This window comes from Pinus tabuliformis, chromosome 5_2 (assembly GCF_031772625.1).
Source record: "Pinus tabuliformis cultivar Carrire ecotype Pingquan chromosome 5_2, CPIR1, whole genome shotgun sequence".
Lineage (NCBI taxonomy): Eukaryota > Viridiplantae > Streptophyta > Pinopsida > Pinales > Pinaceae > Pinus > Pinus tabuliformis.
In genome coordinates this window covers 375047246-375061826 of record NC_142306.1, presented here as the reverse complement: position 1 = coordinate 375061826, position 14581 = coordinate 375047246, and positions in this window count along the sequence as shown.

Here is a 14581-nt window from a genome sequence, read left to right as displayed (position 1 = left end):
TAATGTTTAAAGTTTTGCCCGGTTCAATTTGTATTACTTTGCTGTTAGCAACAGAGGTTACAGGTATATTTGGGTCATTGTCATCTTTTAGAGGATCTTCCTCTAATTCGTTATCAAATGCCGCTTTTATCATAAAGCATTGTGTATACGATGTGGATTCTGTTTGATTAATGAATTTATTGATGGCATCATCTTCCGTTTGATCTTTAAAATCTAGCGCTTCCTGAACTGTTAATGGTGGTCTAATATTATCAGTAATATATGAGGCAGGGCGCAGATTGGTCAGCGATATATGAGGTGTGATGCTTGGCTGGGCTGGCGGGTACAAGATTAAATTTTTGATATCCGGTCCTCTGGTTATGGTCATGTTTCCCTGCCGGCATCCAATGTAGGCGTCAGCAGTAGCGAGCCATGGTCTACCTAGAATTAGCGGATGTCCATCTAGTCGGGTTTTTGGATTAATCACCAGAAAATCGGTCGGGTATTCCCAAGAGTCCACTGAAACCATGACATCATACAAGGTGCCTTCTGGCCTTATTACTGATCGGTCAGCTAGTTCTAGTAAAGTGGAAGTAGGCTCTACCGATGTGATTCCAAGCTTCTGGCAGGTTGATGTTGTCAGGATGTTAATCGCAGCCCCTAGATCTACTAAAACGTTGGTCAGGGTCTGCCCACAGACTTGAACAGTGACAATTGGGTTTCCAGGATCCTCATATTTAATTGGTGTTTCTTTCCCTGATAAGAGGTCGGATAAGGTGCCGACTACCTGGACTCTAGGGTTAGGGGTTATATTTCTTTTTGTTTTTCTGCTACACAGGTCTTTTATGGTTTTTGCATATATGGGGATATCCTGTATAGCCTGAAGGAATGGAATTCTTATATACAAGTTTTGAAGTTCTCCCAGAATATCAAAATCCGGATATTGCATTTGTCTCGGAATGGCCAGTCGTTCTGGGAAAGGTGGAGAAGATGTAATTACTTGCTGATGAACCTGGTCTTTACTTACTTCTTCTTGTTGTGACATCTGTTCTATCAGTAACTGGTTTTCAATATGAGCGGTTCTATGTCCCTCAGTTTCTATTATTCGCCCAGATCTCAACTGAAGATCATTGCACTCCTGCAGAGCAGATTCAATCTCGGAAGATTCTATAATTTGAAGAGATTGAACTGGTCGATTATTTGGGTTCAGGTTGGGTTGGGCTGGGGATTTTGTTGCAAGGCTGGCAGAGTTGGTTGAGGGAGCGGAATTGATCCTGGTGTTTGATATGTCGATCTTGGCCAGTTGCTCTGCCAGGGTGAACTTTGCGAAGTGGAAGGGGTCCACTGCGGAGGATATGAATTATTTGGCCAATATGGCAGAGGATAAGGAAAGTTTGGCCAACCAGCTTGGTTCATCCAAGGGTTCGGAGTAGGAAACATTTGAGGCGGCCAATTTGAAAACGGGTGCTGAGACTGATTTTGCCACATATTCTGTTGTTGAGCATTAAATTGCGGAGATTGAAAAGAAGAGGAGGGATCTTGAAACATACCAGGTTGCCTAGGTTGCCATTGACGACGCTGGTTAATAAAGTATGCTGATTCTGGTTCCTCTTCTGCTTCTTTGTACACCGCCTTCAAACCAGGGAGCGAGGGACAGCTTTCAGTCGGATGGTCCTTGGTACAAATAGCACATATTTGAACTGTATCGAGCGGGCATTCTTTCTGGCTATGTTTCTTCCTGCACCGCGGGCAGAAAATTGCCAGATTCTGTTCCGCCTCTGCTTGCTTCTGTTTAGCCTGCACAATATCAAGCTGTGTAGTTAATGTCCCCATGATACCAGTTTTAAAATTCTCTAACAGATTTCCAAGTTCCACTCGTGATACTCCTTCTGTTGATGTTCGATTGTCTCTAGTGAAGCGATCATATTCTGCTGGTTTTATCCTTGTGCTGCCTCTTGAGCTCCTGATACACAGATCAATGATGTCAGCAAAATTTTCCTGATAAATGTCTCCTTTTCCCATAATATTCAGTGTTTCAATCCATTGCTCCTTCATACCTCTAATCAATGCAGTTTTCAACACGTTATCGGGCAGAGGTAACGATGCATATGGAGATCTCTGCAAGTTATATTGGAAACGTTCTACATATTCTTCTAAAGTTTCATTTGGTCTGGCTGACATTTGAAAGATTTCATCCTTTAGTTCTCTTGATCTACAATAATCCTGATATTTTTTTAAGAAGGCCGCTTTCATTTCTTCCCAATTGTTTATGACTCCACCACCTAAACCCATGAACCATCTCAGAGCTGCTCCCTTCAAAGTAGAGGGAAACAGTTTTAGCTTCTGGGGATCAGTGGTGTAATCGTATCCCCTGCATAACACATCAAATTCGAATAGAAACGCATCAGGGTCTTCTGATGTGAGTCCATGAAACGTCGGGATATGTTGAAGCGGAATTGCCTTCATTGGTGCATTCGCAGCGGAATCTACTATGGGATATTGCAAAGTAGAGGTTTGGGTATTTGGCTGATTCTGCGCCATGGAATCAAATATATGCCAGTAATCTTCAGGAATTTCCAATAGAGTATTCCTTGGTTGCGGAGGGGTAATCTTAGCAGGAACTATTTTTACAGCACTCCCTTTATCAGGGATAATGATGGCCCCTACTGTCTGAGGTGAATGAATTCCCTCAACGAGGATTTTTGCAGCGCTTCCTTTATCTGGACTATTTAAAGGCTGGTTTGGTTCAATAGGAGATCTAGGTTCCTCGATTGCCCCTGTTTCTCCTTCTCCTTCGCAAAGGTTGCTAAAATTTCCTTCGTGCACTGGTCCAGGAGTCGAATTGTCAAATTCTTGAAAGTCCTGCTCCTCTGTCTGACTGTGCACCTCCGCAAAGGCTTCAGATGGTGATTCTGAGGCCTGAAGGGAACTAGCAGGTTGTTTAGAGTTTACTTTCCTATAACCTACTGATGGCGGAGATCCGGCTTTCTTGTAAATTTCGTCTATAAAGGTCTTTCGTCCAAGGGTCGCCGACCCCTTGGCTTTTTCGGTTTTAGATGGAGGCTTTTGATTCTTTTCTGGCTTTTTCTGCTTAGTCATGCACTCCAATTAAATTACTAAATCAATTCTGCTAGGAAAGCGGATGGTGGAGCAGGGCTTTTACATGCTCCGCACGCAGGTTCTTACCTTCCATTTTTAAAATCCAGTTCTCCCCTAACAGGTTCACACACTACCCTGTTAAAAAAACAAATGGCTATGCCCCTTCCCCGGCAACGGCACCAAAATGTGGAGCTGTAACAAGGGTCTTTTTCACCTCTAGTTATCTCACATTACAAGTCAATCCGGGAGCGTTTTGTTATTGTAAAGGACATCTTAATTTGAGGCTATTTGTCAGGATAATGCTTCGTAGTATAGATCTAAAGAATACAAGAGTAAACGGATGCTAATGCTAAATTACTTATCTAAAGAATACAAGAGTAAACGGATGCTAATGCTAAATTACTTTTGCATAAAGAAATCACACACGCAGCAACTTCGTCGGTCGAGGGTATGGAATTAGTAACCTATCCCCCTAGAAACTGATGAAGGAGTATGGATCATGATCTGGGAGCATTATAGCGTCTGCTGTATCTCACAACAGTCTTGAACCTCCTCTCATGCCACTTACCTCCTCTCATGCCACTTCAATAAACGCAAGCGAAAGGAACAGCAATAAAACAGAATGAAACAGCAACTTCAGAAATGGAACAGCAATAAAAGGAACGGCAGTAAATGGAACGGCAGTAAAGAAACTAAGTCTCGCGAGGTCAACACTTCCAATCCTTGGCACACACTTACATACAAAAAGGAAAGCAATCATTTATACAGGTTTGCAGCTTAATCAAATGGAACAGCAAATTATTAAAGACAGGAAATGTCAATCATATATATATCAAATGGAACAGCAAATCATTAAAGACAGGAAACGTCAATCATATGTACATGATCTGCAATAGTCACCAACAATCCATTAACCCCAATCACCTGTAGCTGAAATATTCTACTTATGAATTCTGTAATTGATGCAACAATTCGGATCAACAGTATGCGAAGAATCCTGAAAGTATGATATGAACTTGTTACAGAGATTTATAACAGGAAAGCTACAGATGAATAAATATGAAACAACATGCAACCATAACAGATTATGAGAAACAAACCACACAAAGCAGAATTGTAATGGTACAATCAGCCAGTGTCCGTTGGAGCCGGGCCCAAAGCTTCCAATGGCGCATTGCCATAAACTACTTCAGACGCACGAAGAAATTAACGCCAAGATATTATATTAACGCATCAATGAGAGTACAAAACTAGGTCTCAGAGAGACTCAATAGTCTGAGTTCAACTGACAATAAAATTCATGACAGAAAGTTAAAGATACCAAAAGTAATCCCCTAGTTTCCAATGCTACCCTCCTTTTATACAATTAACGGCGTAGTTCACCGGTCGACAAAACGATTGATCGTAGCGATCCCTCAGGATCGAAGATCCTGAGGGATCCGCTAAACTGTTAACGCTTTCCTTTACTCGGCCTGTATTTCCGAACTGGCAGTCCTTCATCTCGTTCCGGACTGATCTTCCTTGATTTACTCGACCTGGTCTGAACCTTATTTAGAATTGGAGGGACAGCCGTTATCTTCTCATCAAATCCTCATTTTGCATTGCGCCTTCCTGCTTTTACCTTTTCCTGCGTAGAGAAGACAACTGTTAGTGATTGGATCATTTTAGACTCGTTCTCGTTGCATTTTCCCTACTTTATAATAAAGAAAAGATTACAACTATTGCTTAAAACATCACTAAATTATTTATTAAAACATACCTTCCCAATGCTCTACAGTGCAGAGAGCCCCTGCACACACCGAGGTTTTGTTTCATATTGTTGCACAGTTTCATGCTGTGTTTCTTTACGTTCATAATGCCATAGTTATTCACTTGTATATATTGCATTTCTTATGTTATTAACGTTTTATTTTTGTCCATAATTTTACATGCTTTACATTGCTGTTAACGCTGATTAGTGTATTTGTTCCAGATTACAGTAGGCAGCCCGTGAATTTGCATATAGTTTTCACAATGACTAATGACATGGAATCAGTCTTGTCCTTCTGCTGACTTACTTTTCTTAGCTTTCAATTTCAGTTCTGTTTTGTTTATTTCAAGATTGTTCATTGGCTTTATTTGTTAGATTAGATATTAAATTGCTCATGCTTTATTTCTGTGCATGTTTACCGTCTTTGTGAGAATGGACTCAATTACCTTATTCATGGACTCCACCTAACCATTTGCTTGTGGATGATACGGTGTAGATTTTCTATGTTGTATTTTATACTTCTCCATCACACCCTATACCAGATTAGAAATAATCTGCAATCCATTGTCAGAAACAATTTCTCTAGGCACACCAAATCTAGTAATGATTTCAGTAAAAATAAAATCAACAACTCTTTCAGTAGCAAAAGAAATAGCTTTAGCTTCTACCCATTTTGTAACAAAATCTGTACAAACCAAAATATGATTTTTATTTGATGATGCAGGATTTATGGGTCCTATGAAATCAATGGACCATTTTCAAAAGTCTCAATCATAACCTGAGGACATAAAGGCATTTCATTGGTTTGATTAGGCTAGCCAATTTGCTGACAGCTATCACACCACTTGACATACTGTTTGGCATCCTTGAACATGGAAGGCCAAAAATAGCTAGCTCGTAATACTTTGTATGCAGTCCGTTTATTAGCGAAGTGACCTGCACAAGGTTCATCATGGGCCGATTTTAAGATATAAAACACCTCTTCCTCTCTTACACATCTACAGATAATGAGATTTACTCTGGTGTAAAAGAGGTCTCCTTGGATCCAGGAATATGCAACACTTTTCTAAATGATATTCCGCTTTTCACGAGTGGATAAGTGAGGTGGTAATTTCCCAGTATATAAATAGTTAGCTATGTTAGCAAACCATGGAGATTTTCTTGACAAAACAAAAAGATGTTCACCAAGAAAATCATGATCAACAGGAATTACTTCACTAGGATTATTTAATCTTAAAATATAATCTACAATTGCATTTGACTTCCCTTATCTATCAATAATGGTAATATTAAATTCCTGTAATAATAGCAACCACCTAGTCACTCTACCACTAGTTAATGGTTTATTCATCAAATATATTATAGCGGAATTGTCAGTATGTACAAAAACCTCATATCTTGTAATATAATTTCTGAATTTATTAATAGAAAAAATTACAGCTAAAAACTCTTTCTCAGTAACCGTATAATTGAGTTCAGCAGGTGACAAGTTTTTACTAATGAAATAAATAGCATAAGATTGTTTGTATTCTTCCTGTCCTAAAGCTGCGCCTATAGCAGTATCTGAGGCATCAAAGGAAATATGAAATGGCAGGGACTAGTTTGGTCCTCTCAAAACTGGTGCCTGAACTAATTTTTCCTTCACAAGTTGTAAACCAAGAAAATTCACTATCTTTAGCCAAAATTCAGAAAAGCGAGGTAGCTATCCTTGAGAAATTCTCAATGAATCTCCTATAGTAGCCCTCATGTCCTAGAAAACCTCTCACTTCCCTTTGAGTTTTGGGTATAGGAAGACTCAAAATGACTTCTATTTTTCCAAGGTCAACCTAAATACCTTTGTTTGAAATAAGATGGCAAAGAACTACTACCGCCTTGCACATTAATCTGGATTTCTTGTCACTCAAGGCGAGATGGGCTTCTTGGCAGTGAAGAAGCACTTTTTCTATATTCTTGAGGGCTTCCTGAAATGAATCACCAAACACAGAGAAATCATCCATATAGATTTCTACGCATTCAAGGTCAACAAAAATAGCCAAGGCTGCCCTTTGAAAGGTAGTCAGGGCATTACATAGCCCAAAGGGAAGCACTCGATAAGAAAATGTACCCCATGGACATGTAAAAGTGGTTTTGTCTTCATCCTCAAGTGCTATCTGTATCTGGTTATATCCGCTAAAGCCGTTTATAAAAGATAAGTACTTCTTACTAGAGAGGGTATCAAGTACCTGATCGATAAAAGGAAGGGGGAAGTAATCTTTGATAGTGGCTTTATTCAATTCTCTGTAGTCAATAAAAATGCGCCATCTCCCATCTTCCTTTGGAACTAATACTAATGGAGAGACCCACTGGCTGTCAGAAATGGGATAGATAAAATCGACATCTAAGAGTTTTTGCAATTCTTCTTTTACAATGTCTCTTAGAGCCGAGTTCATTCGCCTTTGGGGTTGTCAGAAAGGTCGGGGTCCATCCTGAATATAGATATGGTGTATACAAGTTTCAAGAGGGATGCCTTTCATATCTTCATAACCCCATGCAAAGGCATCAAGATGGTTTTGCAACAAATTCACAAGATGCTCTTGCTAAGAAAGATCCAAGTTCAAACTGATATACAAGGATTTACCTAGACTAATCTCAACAAGAGTAGTGTCAGGCTCAAGAGTACACAAACGTGTCGCTAGAGATGGTGATGATGAAGGTAGAGAGTCATATCCTTCCTAAAAATATAGACTAAAAGTCTGACTCAACGACTAGAAATTAGGCATGGTTTCTAGATTGTTTAGGAAGTCTTGAATTTCACCCTCCTGTGAGGACACTGGATTCTGATGTATCAAGAAAACAGGCTGGGTCTCCTCATCACTACTATAGTCTAACCATAAAGTGTCTTGGAGCTCCTGAATAGATCTAGCGGGTGGATATAGGGTGAATTTCTTTTTAGAATCTCCATGGGAAATATACATATCACTAGAACGACATCTAATATAAGCATCGGACGTAGCAAGTCATGGTCGCCCCGAAATTCCCAAGAATCTAGGGAAACGACCACATCATCCAATAGTCCTTCCTGCTTGATTTTAGATCTATCTTCCAATTCAAGCACAATGGGAGTAGGACGAATATGGACCAATCCAAGTTGATCCATGGTTTGCTTGGTCATAACATTAAAGGCTGCCCCTGGGTCTATAAGTACATTGGAGACAAGAATGTCACCTATCTGAACAGAGACAATAGGGTTTTTGGGGTCAGTATATTTTTCCATGTGCATACATCCCGTCATTAACTCTACTGCTCTACCAACAAATTGAATGGTTTGGGGTTCCAATCTTTTCCTTCCTGGCTTCTTGAGACAAATTTCATTAATGATTTTTGTACAGATGGGGATCCCTTTAATAGCTTGGAGCAAAGGTAACCTAATGAAAAGGTTCCTAAGCTCAAATTCCAGGCTAGACTTAGGAATGGGGTCTTTCTTCTCCACATCTAACCTCTCTGGATAGGGAGGTCGGTTGGAAGAATATGGCAAGGGCTCAGAATGTATAGGGATAGGCTGAATGGTGTCATCTTTTTCAGAATGATTAGGAGTTTCCTCCTCTCCTCTCTCATCAATAATCACCATGGGCTGCTTTTGATTTTCTGAGGTTACCACTTTCCCTTATCTCAATTGGATATCATTGACTCCAACTAGCATAGTCTGAAATCTGGATGAAGAAATCGGGGTCATAGACTGGATCATTTGTACCGCTTTATTATTGGGGTTGGGTAAAGGTTGAGAAGGTAGCTAAGAAGGTTGAAACAGTGGAGGTAAAGGTGATGGTGGCATAGGTTGACTCAGCTGAGTAAGTGATGGTTGAGGCATTGGGTAAGGTGCATATGTAGGAGGGTATGATTTCATAGGTGCATGATAGGAATTATGTGAATAATGTGAATGGTTTGGCCCTCTCCATCCTTGTTGCCAAGATTGGCAGGGTTGTCCACATTGATATTGATTCCCATGTTTGCAATGCTGAGAGTGACTAGTGTTAGGATAGGAATATGAGTGTGCATTATAACCAAAAAAAGTGGTGGAGGTTTAGGAACCATACCTGCACTTACCTGAGGCCAATTTCTTCGTGCTCCCATAGCATGCAATGATTCGGCTTTAGGTTGTCCCCCCTCCAATATAGCTTTCAGCACAGGAATAGAGGGACATTTATCCGTAGCATGGTTATCTGCACAAATTGCACATTTATTAGTCTCTTTAATATCTAGATGACATTCTCTTAAAGGATGCTTTCTTCTACATTTAGGACATAAAATAGACAATATATCTTGCTCTTCTACAAGTGAGGAGCTGGATGAGGAGTTTGATGAGGAAGGAGCTCGATTAGGATTCCCCAAAAAGCCACAAACACAGTTTCTACTGAAACTTCAAAGAGTCTATTTGTTTACTCACAGTACTTATTATTTCAATTTTCATATTGTCCATTTTGTTTTCTAATCTAATAATCATAGCATCAGTATATTCAGTTTTTCTATTTTTATTCTGAATTCCTTTACCAAATCTATATTTTTTCCTCAAGAATTTCCTGCACAAGTCACAGATTTGATCAAAAGTCTTTTGAGAAATATCCCCTTGTCCTAACAGATTTAAATTATTTCTAGTATCATCGATGAGCCCACATAAGAACAAGCTTCTAATGGTACTTAGATCAAATTTGTGCTTTGACCTTTGAAGGTTATACAGGAATCTCTCCAAGTAGTCCTCTAAAGTCACATCATCATTTTGCACAATAGTAAATATTTCATCTTGAATATATCTAGTTTTACAATATTCCTAATATTTTGATAAGAACACTCTCTTCATTTGCTCCCAAGAAGATAAAGTGTTTCCTCCTAATTCCATGAACCAACAGAGTGTTGCGTCCTTGAGGGTTGTAAGAAACAACTTTAACTTTCAGGAATCAAATTAATAATCATATCTCCTACACAAAATATCAAACCCAAATAAGAAAGAGTCTAGGACTTCATGTACCTTACCATAAAAATGAGGAAGAGCTGATGGTAAAATGTTTTTCATTTGTACTTGTGTATCAAGATCCACAATTGGGAATCGAAAGTGGATTGTTCCCCATTTACATAATTTTCACCACTTCCTTCTGCATGGTCTTCCATATCTGCCATTGTCATTCTTCCACCCGAACTTCTCTTAATAGACTAGAAGGCTGACTATGGATTCCAATGGTCCCCTTCTTCCCCTTTATGGGCTGTGTCACACCTGAACCACTGCTACCAGGGCCTAGGTGGACTGTTCCTACATGATGAGTTTGAGTTTGTTTAGACTTTTTGCCTACAAAATAAGGCCCAATATGAGTTTTGGTTGTAGATTTGTCAGTATTTCTTTGGCCCCTAGTGGGATTTGGACCCCTACCTCTTTTAGGCATTCATTTCAAAAAAATGACAAAACAAAATTCAAATAAAAACTACAAGTTTCAAAAAATAAATCTGCACCTATAAATCCCTTCAAACAATAGAAGCACAATGTGGGAAAAGATAATATCAGACTTACCCCTATTACAAAAATATGGAAAATTCTTACCAATTCAAATTTCCTCCCCAACAACGGTGCCAAAATGTTGGGTGCAAGAATTGCACTTAAGCAAACTCCTCAACACTTAATTGTCAACTCGAGGGTTTCGTAAACTTAGAGATGAAGCACAGGCAATGCCAAAAATGGTATGAACTTTTCCTATCTCTAATCCTGCTTCTTAAAGGAACTGCTTTGCAAAATCAGATAGAAAACAATTGGAAAGGCAATTAACACCAAGGAAACTCTAGTGCTGGAATGTAAAAGACACTTTTCATGTAAATCAAGTAAAGAAATTCCACACAATGGAAACAATCTTAAATAATGAAATGAAATGTTATGTTCATCTTCATATGGATGGTCATTAGTCTAACAAGTGGGCCATTGCAAAATTCCGTCTTCCTTCTGATATTCCTCTCACACAAACAACCTGTTCTTGAACTGTTGCAATCTTCTTGCACTAGTGCATGTACAATATTTCTGTGTAAGGGTATATTTGACCTTCCTTACTAAAGACTTATGTTTGAGTGAAGGTTCTCTAAGCCTAATGGCTTATAGCACTTTGCTTCTGTGACAAGAGACTAGCTCTTGCACCAAAGGAGAGTTTCCTTCACATAGTTTCCAAATTACTCTCGAAAATACTAAAAGATGTGCCAAAAAAGAATTGCAATTGTAAATGAAATTTTGAAGTAAACTATATATGAAAAAGGAAATGCTTCAATTCATTAAACCTTGCAAAGAAAATAACCTTCATGAAATAAAAGCACTTTAAAAGAATCAAACAGTAGCCTAAATATTTTGCATGCATTAATCAAATTTTGGTACTTCACCCAAAATGTGTATGTTCTTTGCAAGTATAATATGATAATTTGATACAAATGCTTCCAGATATTTTAAAGATGAAATTTTAATACTAAAGACAGTTACTCAATTAATGGTTCATTCACTTGCGAAATAATTGAAAATGATATGCAAGTAAGTGATTCATTGTTTGCTATAATGAATGACTTGACCAAAGTGCAGGCAACAGCATGCACTGGTGCAGGAAAGAGTTCCTTGCACAATCCGATTGAAAACGAATTAAAATAGAGAATGAGAGTAAAGGAAATGCGAAAGGATATTTCATAACCAAAATAAACACAACTACTCTCAAACCACGGATCCGTTTCACACGTTAGCTAAAAAAGATATTTTAATTCCAAACTTAAAGATTAATGATTAAAACTGTATCATCACATGGCTACAAAACAAATAACCATATTTTCTTTCTGAATAGCGAAAGTGATAGGGGTAAACAAGATGGGTTGGTTGGGCCCTAGCCAAACAGCTCATTTCCCTTATAAGGAATGAAAAATCTTAGCACTTCAAATGGACATAAAAGATAAACTAAATGTTGCATATGAAAATCATGGTGGTTCTCTTGTATTACTCGATTTGGCAAATATACATTACAGAGAAGTCCAACCCTGGAGTTGAGGTGATAACCAGATTAGATAAAACAAAATTACAATCGATGGTTCGCTAGCTTCCTACCTATGATTTATATCATATATATCCTTTCGCCTCTAGGCCATTTACACTAATTACAGGTATTTCTTTTTCAGGCATTTCAGCCGAACAAACTTAGAAAACCATTACAAACTTGTCCAGCAGTTACAATACACATGAACTTCGATTGGCTGTAACCTGACTTTGGAGAATAATCCTTGAATGTGCACCACCTATTATCCTGCTTCAATTCATCAATAGTTAGACTCAGAGTCAAGGATTGAGACCCGTCCTCATGGAAGATTTAGCTTCTCGGAAATCTCGGATAGTCTTCATGGCAGTGTAGGAATCTACCTGCACTAATCAACTCATTAATCATTAACACTAAGTTCCACGATTACTCTAGGAAATCAATATGAGTTACAAGAAGTATGTAAATAGGCATGAAATCTGTATAAAAAGATTAATAATGTGTTGTAATAAATCTTAATATAAAATATGAGCATGTGCATGAATGGGTAACTATCTTGTACTAGTGCAGGAAAGAAGGGTCTTTTATTGAGATAAAACAGAGGTTGACATTGATAGAAATGGGGTAGAAAATAGGGCAATTTAGGATTCCAACATTTACGCTTCCATGCTTGGGTTCTAGAACACCAAGAAGCCCTATTTCACCGTTAAAACGTTAAGCCATAGGGTAAACTCCTTTAGTAGCTTCCCTCACAACCCCGATCGGAACACGGCTTCAAATTTCAAAAAATATTAATGAATCTTTGTTGCAAACTCAATAATGTACCCCTACAACATGGTATTACCCAAAAATATGTGGCTCTCATCAGATCTATATCAAGGAGGTGTAGCGCAGTAAGGTCCACTAGGATCTAGGAGCGATGAGATGGATCTTGTCCACTAGATTTTCCATTGCAAACTCTGCAACCAGTTGTAAATTTATTCTGGGAACTTGCACTAGAATATCTCGTACTAATCACTAGCTAGCTCCGAGTATAGGATTTCTTCCTTTAGTTTCCCGATACTTCATCGGCAAAGTTAAGCTTTCTGACAAACAAACTTGTCCACTCGATCATTCCATCAATTTTGTAGTTCTCTCTTAAAGATCATCAATACCGTATTCCAAACCCCCCTTTTGAAATTTCAGGGTCTCAACAATTGAACAATTGGTTGGCACAAAAATAAAAATAGGTTTGAGACCCCAGGTTTGGGCATAAGGGCCAACAAGGCTCCATTTTAGTCTAGCACAACACCGACATTTTCACCTTACCCAGAATGCATAAGGAGTCTCACTTGAGGCATGTCGCTACCTTAGTTAGATGAGGGTTGAAATCTAGTATCAGGAAGAATCATATCAAAGAAGCAAGAAACAAAAAACGTTCAATCATTCTACAAGGAAGTATGATCACATCAGGTTATACATGTTGTAAAAGAGATATTACTTAAATATATGCATACATAAGACTTTTAAAGGACTGGATTAACATGCAATTAACACACGATGATCCCAATAACAATATTCATCATTAATATGAGTAGCAAATGCATTACATCAGGCTCAAGGCCTATTTTCCAACATAAAAAACTCTATAAATAACAATACATAAGTATATGAAACAAGAGAGATAGAGTGGTTCTCCTAGCTCTGCAACAACAACAAAAACCATTTCTGGTTCTCCTTTCTGCCTTTTATCTTGTTTTTCCTTCTCCCTACACACCAACCTAGACTATCAATTCCTTCTCAGTCTCTCCACCTTCTCCTTTGATCAGTTGTCTCAATTCCTTGCCTATCCTTTCTCTTTTCCTGCTTGGCTATATCTTCTCCTTCCCGCCATCCCTCCGCAACTACCAGCTTGCCATGAGTTCCTTCCCTTTTCCTTACTATTATTCCCGTAGTTATTCAATGGTCATTTCCGCAACTTGTCACCATCCTTTTGACTCCTCTCCAAATATCATAATTATTCAAAAAACAAAGTTCCTAGAAGGTCCTGACCACAGTCTATTGACTTGTTCCTTAGTCAATCTTCCTTCATCGTCGTCAATGCTATTGATGTTTCTACTACTGGTGTTGTTGTTAATGCTTTGGTTGGTGCTTCCTCTTGGTTGGTCTCTTTAAATGAAGGCCCCAGTAGTGTATAAATTTTTGTGAAGAAATAATGATTAATTTAAGCAAAGGATACTCTCCCATTTTATAATTTGTAAAGCTGAATTATCTTGTAAAGCATTTCTACATTCACAAGAAGATTGATAGATTGTCCACTAACCAACCTTATTTTTTATGTCAACTCATCTGATTTCTCCGGAGATTGCATCAAGCTTAACCTATGGCATGAGAAGCCGTGACCTGGGGGCATCTAAGCCATCCAAATCCCTCTAGGATTGCACCCGTCTTGGGCTAGACCAGCCCTTAACTTAACTAGATTTTTTCCCATGGAGTTTTGTGTAGGTTCTAACCCTATATGAAAATTACATGTGTACAAATGCTAAAAAGCAGAAAATAAAAAATGTTGATAATATTAAACAAATACAAATGATTTTTCCTTGGATCCCAAAACCGAGACTACCAGATTGATTTTTCAATATTTTCCTTCCAGTGTTACAATACATATATATACATGTCGAAGCATTCATAAACCCCCAATCCATTAGCCCTCGATTAGAAAATAATGTAGTTCCCTTCGAGAGATCTACAAAATACCATG